We start from the raw sequence: 12,780 nt of genomic DNA, 5'->3' as shown, positions 1-12,780 counted from the left end.
AGTACCTTCGGAGACACCTGTAGAGCACCTTTATAATCACCCAGTTACGTTGTGACGTTTGGTAGCACACAAAGTGTTCCTCCGGTAAACGGGATTTGCATAATCTCATAGTCATAGGAACATGTAGTCATGAAGAAAGCAATAGCAACATACTAAACGATCAAGTGCTAAGCTAACGGAATGGATCAAGTCAATCACATCATTCTCCTAATGATGTGATCCCATTAATCAAATGACAACTCATGTCTATGGCTAGGAAACATAGCCATCTTTAATCAACGAGCTAGTCAAGTAGAGGCATACTAGTGACACTCTATTTGTCTATGTATCCACACATGTATTATGTTTCCGGTTAATACAATTCTAGCATGAATAATAAACATTTATCATGATATGAGGAAATAAATAATAACTTTATTATTGCCTCTAGGGCATATTTTTTTCAGTCTCCCACTTGCACTAGAGTCAATAATCTAGTTCACATCGCCATGTGATTTAACACCAATAGTTCACATCACCATGTGATAAACACCCATAGTCCACATCGTCATGTGACCAACACCCAAAGGGTTTACTAGAGTCAATAATCTAGTTCACATCGCTATGTGATTAACACCCAAAGTGTACTAAGGTGTGATCATGTTTTGCTTGTGAGAGAAATTTAGTCAACGGGTCTGCCACATTCAGATTCGTATGTATTTTTGCAAATTTCTATGTCAACAATGCTCTGCACGGAGCTACTCTAGCTAATTGCTCCCACTTTCAATATGTATCCAGATTGAGACTTAGAGTCATCTGGATCAGTGTCAAAATTTGCATCGACGTAACCCTTTACGACGAACCTTTTTGTCACCTCCATAATCGAGAAACATATCCTTATTCCACTAAGGATAATTTTGACCGATGTCCAGTGATCTACTCCTAGATCACTATTGTACTCCCTTGCCAAACTCAGTGGTAGGGTATACAATAGATCTGGTACACAGCATGGCATACTTTATAGAACCTATGGCTGAGGCATAGGGAATGACTTTCATTCTCTTTCTATCTTCTGCCGTGGTCGGGCTTTGAGTCTTACTCAATTTCACACCTTGTAACACAGGCAAGAACTCTTTCTTTGACTGTTCCATTTTGAACTACTTCAAAATCTTGTCAAGGTATGTACTCATTGAAAAAACTTATCAAGCGTCTTGATCTATCTCTATAGATCTTGATGCTCAATATGTAAGAAGCTTCTCTGAGGTCTTTCTTTGAAAAACTCCTTTCAAACACTCCTTCATGCTTTGCAGAATAATTCTACCTTATTTCCGATCAACAATATGTCATACACATATACTTATCAGAAATGTTGTAGTGCTCCCACTCACTTTCTTGTAAATACAGGCTTCACCGCAAGTCTGTATAAAACTATATCCTTTGATCAACTTATCAAAGCGTATATTCCAACTCTGAGATGCTTGCACCAGTCCATAGATGGATCGCTGGAGCTTGCATATTTTGTTAGCACCTTTAGGATTCACAAAACCTTCTGGTTGCATCATATACAACTATTCTTTAATAAATCCATTAAGGAATGCAGTTTTGTTTATCCATTTGCCAGATTTCATAAAATGCGGCAATTGCTAACATGATTCGGACAGACTTAAGCATAGATACGAGTGAGAAACTCTCATCGTAGTCAACACCTTGAACTTATCGAAAACCTTTTGCGACAATTCTAGCTTTGTAGATAGTAATACTACTATCAGCGTCCGTCTTCCTCTTGAAGATCCATTTAATCTCAATGGCTCGCCGATCATTGGGCAAGTCAATTAAAGTCCATACTTTGTTCTCATACATGGTTCTCATCTCAGATTTCATGGCCTCAAGCCATTTTGCGAAATCTGGGCTCATCATCGCTTCCTCATAGTTCGTAGGTTCGTCATGGTCAAGTAACATGACCTCCAGAACAGGATTACTGTACCACTCTGGTGCGGATCTCACTATGGTTTACCTATGAGGTTCCGTAGTAACTTGATCTGAAGTTACATGATCATCATCATTAGCTTCCTCACTAATTGGTGTAGTAGTCACAGGAACATATTTCTGTGATGAACTACTTTCCAATAAGGGAGCAGGTACAGTTACCTCATCAAGTTCTACTTTCCTCCCACTCACTTCTTTCGAGAGAAACTCCTTCTCTAGAAAGGATCCATTCTTAGCAACAAAGATTGTGCCTTCGGATCTGTGATAGAAGGTGTACCCAACATTTTGGGTATCCTATGAAGATGCACTTCTTCGATTTGGGTTTGAGCTTATCAGGTTGAAACTTTTTCACATAAGCATTGCAACCTCAAACTTTAAGAAACGACAGCTTAGGTTTCTTTGCCAAACCATAGTTCATACGGTGTCGTCTCAACGGATTTAGATGGTGCCCTATTTAAAGTGAATGTAGCTGTCTGTAATGCATAACCCCAAAACGATAGTGGTAGATCGGTAAGAGACATCATAGATCGCACCATATCTTACGGTTATGACGTTCGTACACACCATTACACTGTGGTGTTCCAGGTGGCGTGAGTAGCGAAACTTTTTCACATTGTTTTAACGGAAGGCCAAACTCGTAACTCAAATATTTTACCTCTGCGATCATATCGTAGAAACTTTTTATTTTCTTGTTACGATGATTCTCCACTTCACTCTGAAATTCTTTGAACTTTTCAAATGTTTCAGGCTTGTGTTTCATCAAGTAGATATACCCATATCTGCTCAAATCATCTGTGAAGGTCAGAAAATAACGATACCCGCCGCGAGCCTCAACATTCATCAGACCACATACATCTCTATGTATGATTTCCAACAAATCTATTGCTCGCTCCATAGTTCCTGAGAACGGCGTTTTAGTCATCTTGCCCATGAGGCACGGTTTGCAAGTACCAAGTGATTCATAATCAAGTGGTTCCAAAAGTCCATCAGCATGGAGTTTCTTCATGCGCTTTACGCCAATATGACCTAAACGGCAGTGCCACAAATAAGTTGCACTATCATTACTAACTTTGCATCTTTTGGCTTCAATATTATGAAAATGTGTATCACCACGATCGAGATCCAACAAACCATTTTCATTGGGTGTATGACCATAGAAGGTTTTATTAATGTAAACAGAACAACAATTATTCTCTAACTTACATGAATAATCGTATTGCAATAAACATGATCCAATCATATTCATGCTCAACGCAAACACTAAATAACATTTATTTTAGGTTCAACACTAATCCCGAAAGTATAGGGAGTGTGCGATGATGATCATATCAATCTTGGAACCACTTCCAATACACATCGTCACTTCACCCTTAACTAGTCTCTGTTCATTCTGCAACTCCCGTTTCGAGTTACTACTCTTAGCAACTGAACCAGTATCAAATACCGAGGGGTTGCTATAAACACTAGTAAAGTACACATCAATAACATGTATATCAAATATAGCTTTGTTCACTTTGCCATCCTTCTTGTCCACCAAATACTTGGGGCAGTTCCGCTTCCAGTGACCAGTCCCTTTGCAGTAGAAGCACTTAGTCTCAGGCTTAGGTCCAGACTTGGGCTTCTTCACTTGAGCAGCAACTTGCTTGCCGTTCTACATGAAGTTCCCTTTCTTTCCCTTTGCCCTTTTCTTGAAACTAGTGGTCTTGTTAATCATCAACACTTGATGCTCTTTCTTGATTTCTGATTTCATCATCATGAAAAGCTCGGGAATCGTTTACGTTATCCCTTGCATACTATAGTTCATCACGAAGTTCTACTAACTTGGTGATGGTGACTAGAGAATTCTGTCAATCACTATCTTATCTGGAAGATTAACTCCCACTTGATTCAAGCGATTGTAGTACCCAGACAATCTGAGCACATGCTCACTGCTTGAGCTATTCTCCTCCATCTTTTAGCTATAGAACTTGTTGGAGACTTCATATCTCTCAACTCGGGTATTTGCTCAAAATATTAACTTCAACTCCTGGAACATCTCATATGGTCCATGATGTTCAAAACAGCTTTGAAGTCCCGATTCTAAGCCATTAAGCATGGTGCACTAAACTATCAAGTAGTCATCATATTGAGCTAGCCAAACGTTCATAACATCTGCATCTGCTCCTGCAATAGGTCTGTCACCTAGCGGTGCATCAAGGACATAATTCTTCTGTGCGGCAATGAGGATAAACCTTAGATCACGGACCCAGTCCGCATCATTGCTACTATCATCTTTCAACTTAGTTTTCTCTAGGGACATATATAAAACATAGGGAAGCAACAACGCGAGCTATTGATCTACAACATAGATATGCTAATACTACCAGGACTAAGTTCATGATAAATTTAAGTTCAATTAATCATATTACTTAAGAACTCCCACTTAGATAGACATCCCTCTAATCATCTAAGTGATCACGTGATCCAAATCAACTAAACCATAACCGATCATCACGTGAAATGGAGTAGTTTTCAATGGTGAACATCACTATGTTGATCATATCTACTATATGATTCACGCTTGACCTTTCGGTCTCAGTGTTCCGAGGCCATATCTGCATATGCTAGGCTCGTCAAGTTTAACCTGAGTATTCTGCGTGTGCAAAACTGGCTTGCACCCGTTGTAGATGGACATAGAGCTTATCACACCCGATCATCACATGGTGTCTGGGCACGATGAGCTTTGGCAACGGTGCATACTCAGGGAGAACACTTTTATCTTGAAATTTAGTGAGAGATCATCTTATAATGCTACCATCAATCAAAGCAAGATAAGATGTATAAAAGATAAACATCACATGCAATCATAGTATGTGACATGATATGGCCATCATCATCTTGTGCCTTTGATCTCCATCTCCAAAGCATGGTCATGATCTCCATCGTCACCGGCATGACACCATGATCTCCATCATCTTGATCTATATCAATGTGTCGTCACATGGTCGTCTGGCCAACTATTGCTCTTGCAACTATTGCTATCGCATAGCGATAAAGTAAAACAATTATTTGGCGCTTGCATCTTATGCAATAAAGAGACAACCATAAAACTTTTGCCAGTTGCCGATAACTTCAACAAAACATGATCATCTCATACAACAACTTATATCTCATCACGTCTTGACCATATCACTTCACAACATGCCCTGCAAAAACAAGTTAGACGTCCTCTACTTTGTTGTTGCAAGTTTTACGTGGCTGCTACGGGCTGAGCAAGAACCGTTCTTACCTACGCATCAAAACCACAACGATAGTTCGTCAAGTTAGTGCTGTTTTAACCTTCTCAAGGACCGGGCGTAGCCACACTCGGTTCAGCTAAAGTTGGAGAAACTGACACCCGCCAGCCACCTGCGTGCAAAGCACGTCGGTAGAACCAGTCTCGCGTAAGCGTACGCGTAATGTCGGTCCGGGCCGCTTCATCCAACAATACCGCCGAACCACAGTATGACATGCTGGTAAGCAGTATGACTTATATCGCCCACAACTCACTTGTGTTCTACTCGTGCATATGACATCTACGCATAAAACCTGGCTCGGATGCCACTGTTGGGGAACGTAGTAATTTCAAAAATTTCCTATGCACACGTAAGATCATGGTGATGCATAGCAACGAAAGGGGAGAGTGTTGTCTACGTGCCCTCGTAGACCGTAAGCGGAAGCGTTTATCAATGCGGTTGATTTAGTCGTACGTCTTCATGATCCGACCGATCCAAGTACCGAACGCACGGCACCTCCGAGTTCTGCACACGTTCAGCTCGATGACGTCCTCGCCTTCTTGGTCCAGCAAGACGGGCGAAGTAGTAGATGAGTTCCGGCAGCATGACGGCGTGGTGTCGGTGTTGGTGAAGAACAATTTCTGCAGGGCTTCGCCAAGCACTACAGAAACTATGACGGAGGATAAACTAGAGGGGACAGGGTTGCCGGCACACGGCTTGGTGTTTCTTGATGTGTCTTGGGTGCTAGCCCTGCCCCTCTATTTATATGTTGAGCTCTGGGGTCGAAACTGGGAGCAAAAGCCTCCTCAAAGTCGGTTTTGCCCGAAAGGCAAGAGTCCCACTCGGACTCCAGGACCAAACGCCACAATCCTTGCGTCTGGCCCAGGGCCAGACGCTAGGGTCTCCGGCGTTTGGCCCCCTGGCCTCCGCAGAACTCCTTTTGCACCGACTTATAGCCCCGTGGGCCTGACCCCTTGGCCTAACCATATCATCCAATATCTGAATCTTTACCTCCGGACCATTCCGTAGCTCCTCGTCATGTCCGTGATCTCATCCGGGACTCCAAACAACATTCGGTCACCAACATACATAACTCATATAATACTATATCGTCAATGAACGTTAAGCGTGCGGACCCTACGGGTTCGAGAACTATGTAGACATGACCGAGACACTTCTCTGGTCAATAACCAATAGCGGAACCTGGATGCCCATATTGGCTCCTACATATTCTACGAAGATCTTTATCGGTCAAACCGCATAACAACATACGTTTGTTCCCTTTGTCATCGGTATGTTACTTGCCCGAGATTCGATCGTCGGTATCTCAGTACCTAGTTCAATGTCGTTACCGGCAAGTCTCTTTACTCGTTCCGTAATACATCATCCCGCAACTAACTCATTAGTTACAATGCTTGCAAGGCTTATAGTGATGTGCATTACCGAGTGGGCCCAGAGATACCTCTCCGACAATCGGAGTGACAAATCCTAATCTTGAAATATGCCAAGCCAACAAGTACCTTCGGAGACACCTATAGAGCACCTTTATAATCACCCAGTTACGTTGTGACGTTTGGTAGCACACAAAGTGTTCCTCCGGTAAACGGGAGTTGCATAATCTCATAGTCATAGGAACATGTATAAGTCATGAAGAAAGCAGTAGCAACATACTAAATGATCAAGTGCTAAGCTAACGGAATGGATCAAGTCAATCACATCATTCTCCTAATGATGTGATCCCGTTAATCAAATGACAACTCATGTCTATCGCTAGGAAATATAGCCATCTTTGATCAACGAGCTAGTCAAGTAGAGGCATACTAGTGACACTCTGTTTGTCTATGTATCCACACATGTATTATGTTTCCGGTTAATACAATTCTAGCATGAATAATAAACATTTATCATGATATGAGGAAATAAATAATAACTTTATTATTGCCTCCAGGGCACATCTCCTTCATCTACATGGTGCCCGAGCGCCTACCTCGTGACATTGGCCAGGTCAGAGGCCCTCCAGTGGAGAGCCCCCGAGCTCAGCCTGAGAGGGGTGCCGGGCGCGCCTTCCTATGCGAGAGGGGAAGGCGCCCCGTCAGTGCGCGCAGGGCTTGAGGCAGCACCGCCGGACACCCCACCCTCCTGAGATCCTTGGTGGAGCAGTTGCTTCTTCTTCTTGGGGATGGCCTCAGGAGGGTAGACAGCGCCCTCGTCATCTGGGTTCTCGACCGCCGCAACCTGGTAGGCGCGCTCCAGAGAGCACACTGCGTCCTTCTCCTTGCAGGCGACCGTGATGATGCCGCAGCTTCCTGGCATCTTGAGGACATTGTAGCCATGGTGGGTGACCGCCATGAACTTGGCCAGGGCTGGGTACCCGAGGATGGTGTTGTACGGGAGGCGGATGTTGGTGACTTCGAAGTCTATGAGCTCTGTGCGGTAGTTGTCGCGCTTGCCGAAGGTGACTGGGAGGCGGACCTGCCCTAACGGGGTGGTGGAGCCGTCGGTCACTCCTGAGAAGGGCTTGGTAGGCTGAAGCTGGTGATATGGCACTTGGAGTCTGTTGAACGTCTCGACAGAGAGGACATTGAGCCCCGCACCACTGTCGATGAGTGTCTTTGTGAAGAGTACGTTGCTGATGATGGGTGAGCAGAGCATTGGGAGGGCACCGGCTGTGGCTGCGCACTTGAGCTGGTCGGAGGGGTCGAAGGTGATGGCGTACTTGGACCACCTGAGCGGGCGCGTTGGCCCAAGCTTGGGGAGGGTTGCATTCACCCCACGCGCGAACTGCTTGAAGATGCGATGGGAGGCTGGGGCTTGGGAGCCGCCTAGGATGCAAGTGATGGCACGAGGCTCCTGGAAGCCCCCAGCCCCCTCATCCTAGTGGTGATCTTTGTTCCTTCTTGGTGGTGGCGGCAGCGGGGGAAGGCCAGCGTTGCCCTGAGGACGGTCCTCGCGAGGCTGATCCCTCCAGGCGCCCTCACGAGGCTGGCCCTGCCAGCGGTCCTCCCGAGGCTGGTCGCGCCACTCCTGACGAGGGTCGCAGCCAACCCAGCGTCCTCCACCTCGGCCTCCTCTGTGGCTGTAGCATCGGTCGTTGCGCTCGGGGCGACGACCAAGGCGCCTGTCATGGATGGCCCTGAGCTCCTGACAATCGTTGGTGTTGTGACTTTGCATGTTGTGGAAGACGCAGAACGGGTGGTTGCCCTTGGATGACTCTGGGTGATCGCAGCCGCGCTTCATCTCTGGCTCGGCCGCGAGCACGGCCGGTCCCTTGCGCTTCACATCCTTGGCCTTGGTCTTCTTCTCTTCTGGGTCCGCGTCCGGGAGCTCGAGGAGGGAGAGGCGTCCCTCCTTGGCTCTCGCACACTTGGTTGCCATGTTGAACATCGCCAGAGCCATGCACAGGTCCTCGTGTATGGCGAGCTCCTCCTTCATCTTGACGTCGCCGACGCCATCAGTGAATGCCGAGATGATGGCCTCATCCGACACCTTGGGGATCTTGAGGCGAACGCTATTGAAGCGCTGAATGTACTTTTGCAGGGTTTCTCCTGGCTGCTTCTTGATGCGCCGCAGGTCACCCGCGTCCGGCGGGCGGTCGCGAGTGCCCTGGAAGTTGGCGATGAAACGCTCTTGCATCTCGTCCCAGGAGGAGATCGATCCCACAGGGAGGTTCAGGAGCCACGAGCGCGCGCCATCCTTGGGGGCCATGGGGAACCAGTTCGCCATGACCTTCTCGTCGCCGTTGGCTGCCTTGATGCTCAGCTCGTAGAGCTGCAGTAACTCAGCAGGGTCGGGGGTGCCATCGTAGCATGGAGGCAGGTCGGGCTTGAACTTCCCTGGCCAGACGACGCTGCGTAGCTCCGGGGTGAACGCGCGGCACCCTACTGTGGTCACGGGATCCCGCCATGGAGGTGGAGCCTGGTCTTGGCGCTCGCGCACCACCACCACAGGCAGGGCGCGGTCTTGACGTGGCGTTGCTGGGAGCGCACGCGCATCTTCTTGTGGCCGCTGCACCACCTGGCAGCTTGCCTCATCGCACGCAAGTGCTCGATGCTGCGGATTACACCGAGGAGCCTCCCGCCTTGGCTCGATGATGGCATCCTGCCTGGGAGGTGGAGAAAGTGCTCCGTGGGTTACGTCGCTCGCAGCAGGCGGTGGTTGGGGCAGCGAGCGAGACGGTGCAGCAGAATCTCCAGCGACGCTGATGAGCTCGGTGATGTGGTCGAGCCAGTCCTCGTAGAAGTAGTCGACCGGGCGGTAGCGCAGGAGCTCGCGTGCCATGAGCAGCGCGGCCTGCGCGTTCGCCAGGCCATGATGAGCATGGGAGGACGAAGCAGCCGGAGTCAGGGACGGAGTAGCGGTGCGCCCATCACGGCGGACGGAAGAATGCAGTGACGAGGCCTGCTGCTCATCGCCCGCGGGGCCGGTGGCGGCGTTTGCCGCTGGCGACGGGGGACGACGAGGGCAGCTGTCGCCCACCGGTGCTGTCTGAGCGAAACGGGCGGCAAGTGCGGCCCAACGCTCGGCACGAGCACGACGAGCGTCAGCCATGGAAGCGGTGGAGCGGTGGCGGATCAACCAGTGGAAGAGAGGCTCCGACGCACCCCTACCTGGCGCGCCAAATGTCGAATTTCGGGTTCCGCAAACCCTTGAGAGGTTCGAAATCTAGGGTGCGTGAGAAGAACTCAACCTCCCCAGTCTGCCTACTCGCCAACTCACGGACTAGCTCGTCGAACTCAAGGAAGAGGAGACACAGCAGTTTACCCAGGTTCGGGCCACCTTGCGGTGTAAAACCCTACTCCTGCTTTGTGGTGGATTGGCCTCGAGGGGCTGAGGATGAACTAGTATAGTGGGGAACAACCTCAGGAGGTGTGTTCTTGAGCTCAAGTGAGCTGGTCAGGGTGGAATGGATCCAATCCCCCTCTATGGTGGTGGCTAGGTCCTATTTATAGTGGCCTTGGTCCTCTTCCCAAATGAAGGCGGGAAGGGATCCCACAACGGCCAAATTTGAAGGGAGACAACTAGTACATCTTATCCTGACAAAAGTAGTCTTCGCCTGCAAAAGCCTCTAGTTGTGACGCCGCGGTGGGCTCGGTGATGACCTCCGTCCTGCCGTCCTAGCGGTCTTGGTCTTGTTGCACGGGAATGGAAACCTTTGGCTGATTCCTCGGGACTCCGCGCCTCTTGTTTCTTTAGCACCAAAGAGGAAACTGGTACACTGCGCCCGCTGGCGCCCGTCTGGCCTTGGTCGTCATGGCTCACGTCATCTGAGCCTCACGAGGTGAGACTTGCATAGAGATCTCCGCTCCTCGGGAGCCAGCCTGAGGAGGCTGCTCCTCATGCAGGTCTTGGTGTCATCTGCCTCGCGAGGCTTGCCCCCTCGCGAGGGTCTTGAGTTGTCGATAGCGAAGCTGGGCCGTACCAGACCGTCGATGGAGCCATCCGTGGGCTGCAGGCAGGCAAGTCTGGGTACCCCCGTTACCAGAACACCGACAAAGTTATATTGTCATGGATCATCCAACATGTTGAGCTTGCCTTTCCCTCTCATGCTAGCCAAATTGTTTGCACCAAGTAGAGATACTACTTGTGCTTCCAAACATCCCTTAAACCAGTTTTGCCATGAGAGTCCACCATACCTACCTATGGATTGAGTATGATCCTTCAAGTAAGTTGTCATCGATGCAAGCAATAAAAATTGCTCTCTTAATATGTATGATCTTTTAGTGTGAAGAAAATAAGCTTTATACGAACTTGTGATATGGAAGAAATAAAAGCGACGGACTGCATAATAAAGTTCTTTTTCACAAGTGGCAATATAAAGTGACGTTCTTGCATTAAGATTTTGTGCATCCAACCATAAAAGCGCATGACAACCTCTTCTTTCCCCTGCGAAGGGCCTATCTTTTACTTTTATCTTCTACCCCTATACAAGAGTCATGGTGATGTTCACCTTTCCTTTTTACACTTTTTCGTTTGGCAAGCACTGTGTGTTGGAGAGATCCGGGTATATATATCCACTCGGATGTAGGTTATCATAAAGTATTATTGTTGACATTACGCTTGAGGTAAAAGGTTGGGAGGCGAAACTATAAGCCCCTACTGAAGCTTTGAACCCATAAGTGTCACGTGAGTGTTAGCAATTGTAAATGATTAAATGATAGTTGAGTATCTGGACTTGCTGAAAACCTCTTATATTGACTCTTTCCGATGTTATGATCAATTGCAATTGCTTCAATGACTGAGATCATAGTTTGTTAGTTTTCAATGAAGTTTCTAATTCATACTTTATCTTGGGAACGAATTGTTACTTTAGCATAAGAAATTATATGGCATTATATGTTGTTGTTCTAAAGATAATCATGATGCCCTCATGTCCGTATTTTATTTTATCGACACCTCTATCTCTAAACATGTGGACATATTTTTCGATTTCAGCTTTCGCTTGAGGACAAGCGAGGTCTAAGCTTGGGGGAGTTGATACGTCCATTTTGCATCATGCTTTTATATTGATATTTATTGCATTATGGGCTATTATTACACATTATATCATAATACTTATGCCTTTTCTCTCTTATTTTATAAGGTTTCATGAAGAGGGAGAATGCCGGCAGCTGGAATTCTGGACTGGAAAAGGAGCAAATATTAGAGACCTATTCTGCACAACTCCAAAAGTCCTGAAACTTCACGGATAATATTTTTGGAATAAAAAAAATTGGGTGAAGAAAGCTCCAGAGGGGGGCCACCTGCCATCCACAAGGGTGGAGGGGGCGCCCTCCGGTCTTGTGGGACACCTGGCTGGCCCCCGACGCCCATCTTCTTCTATATGGTGTGTTTTGACCTGGAAAAAAAATCAGAAGGAAGCTTTTGGGACGAAGTGCTGCGGTCTCGAGGCGGAACTTGGGCAGAACCAATCTAGGGCTCTGGCGGAGCTGTTCTGCTAGGGAAACTTACCTCCGGGAGGGGGAAATCATCGCCATCGTCATCACCAACGATCCTATCATCGAGAGGGGGTCAATCTCCATCAACATATGCACCAGCACCATCTCCTCTCAAACACTAGTTCATCCCTTGTATCCGATCTCTGTCTCAAAACCTCAGATTGGTACCTGTGGGTTGCTAGTAGTGTTTATTACTCCTTGTAGTTGATGCTAGTTTGTTTATTAGGTGGAAGATCATATGTTCAGATCCTTAATGATAATTAATACTCCTCTGATTATGAACATGAATATACTTTGTGAGTAGTTACATTTGTTCCTGAGGACATGAGAGAAGTCTTGTTATAAGTAATCATGTGAATTTGGTATTCGTTTGATATTTTGATGAGATGTATGTTGTCTTTCCTCTAGTGGTGTTATGTGAACGTCAACTACATGACACTTCACCATTTTTTGGGCCTAGAGGAAGGCATTGGAAAGTAATAAGTAGATGATGGGTTTCTAGAGTGACAGAAGCTTAAACCCTAGTTTATGCGTTGCTTCGTAAGGGGCTGATTTGGATCCATATGTTTCATGCTATGGTTAGATTTATCTTAATTCTTCTTTCGTAGTTGAGGATGCTTGCGAGA

This window comes from Triticum aestivum, chromosome 2D (genome assembly GCF_018294505.1).
Source record: "Triticum aestivum cultivar Chinese Spring chromosome 2D, IWGSC CS RefSeq v2.1, whole genome shotgun sequence".
NCBI lineage: Eukaryota > Viridiplantae > Streptophyta > Magnoliopsida > Poales > Poaceae > Triticum > Triticum aestivum.
Note: the sequence above shows the minus strand (reverse complement) of the source record.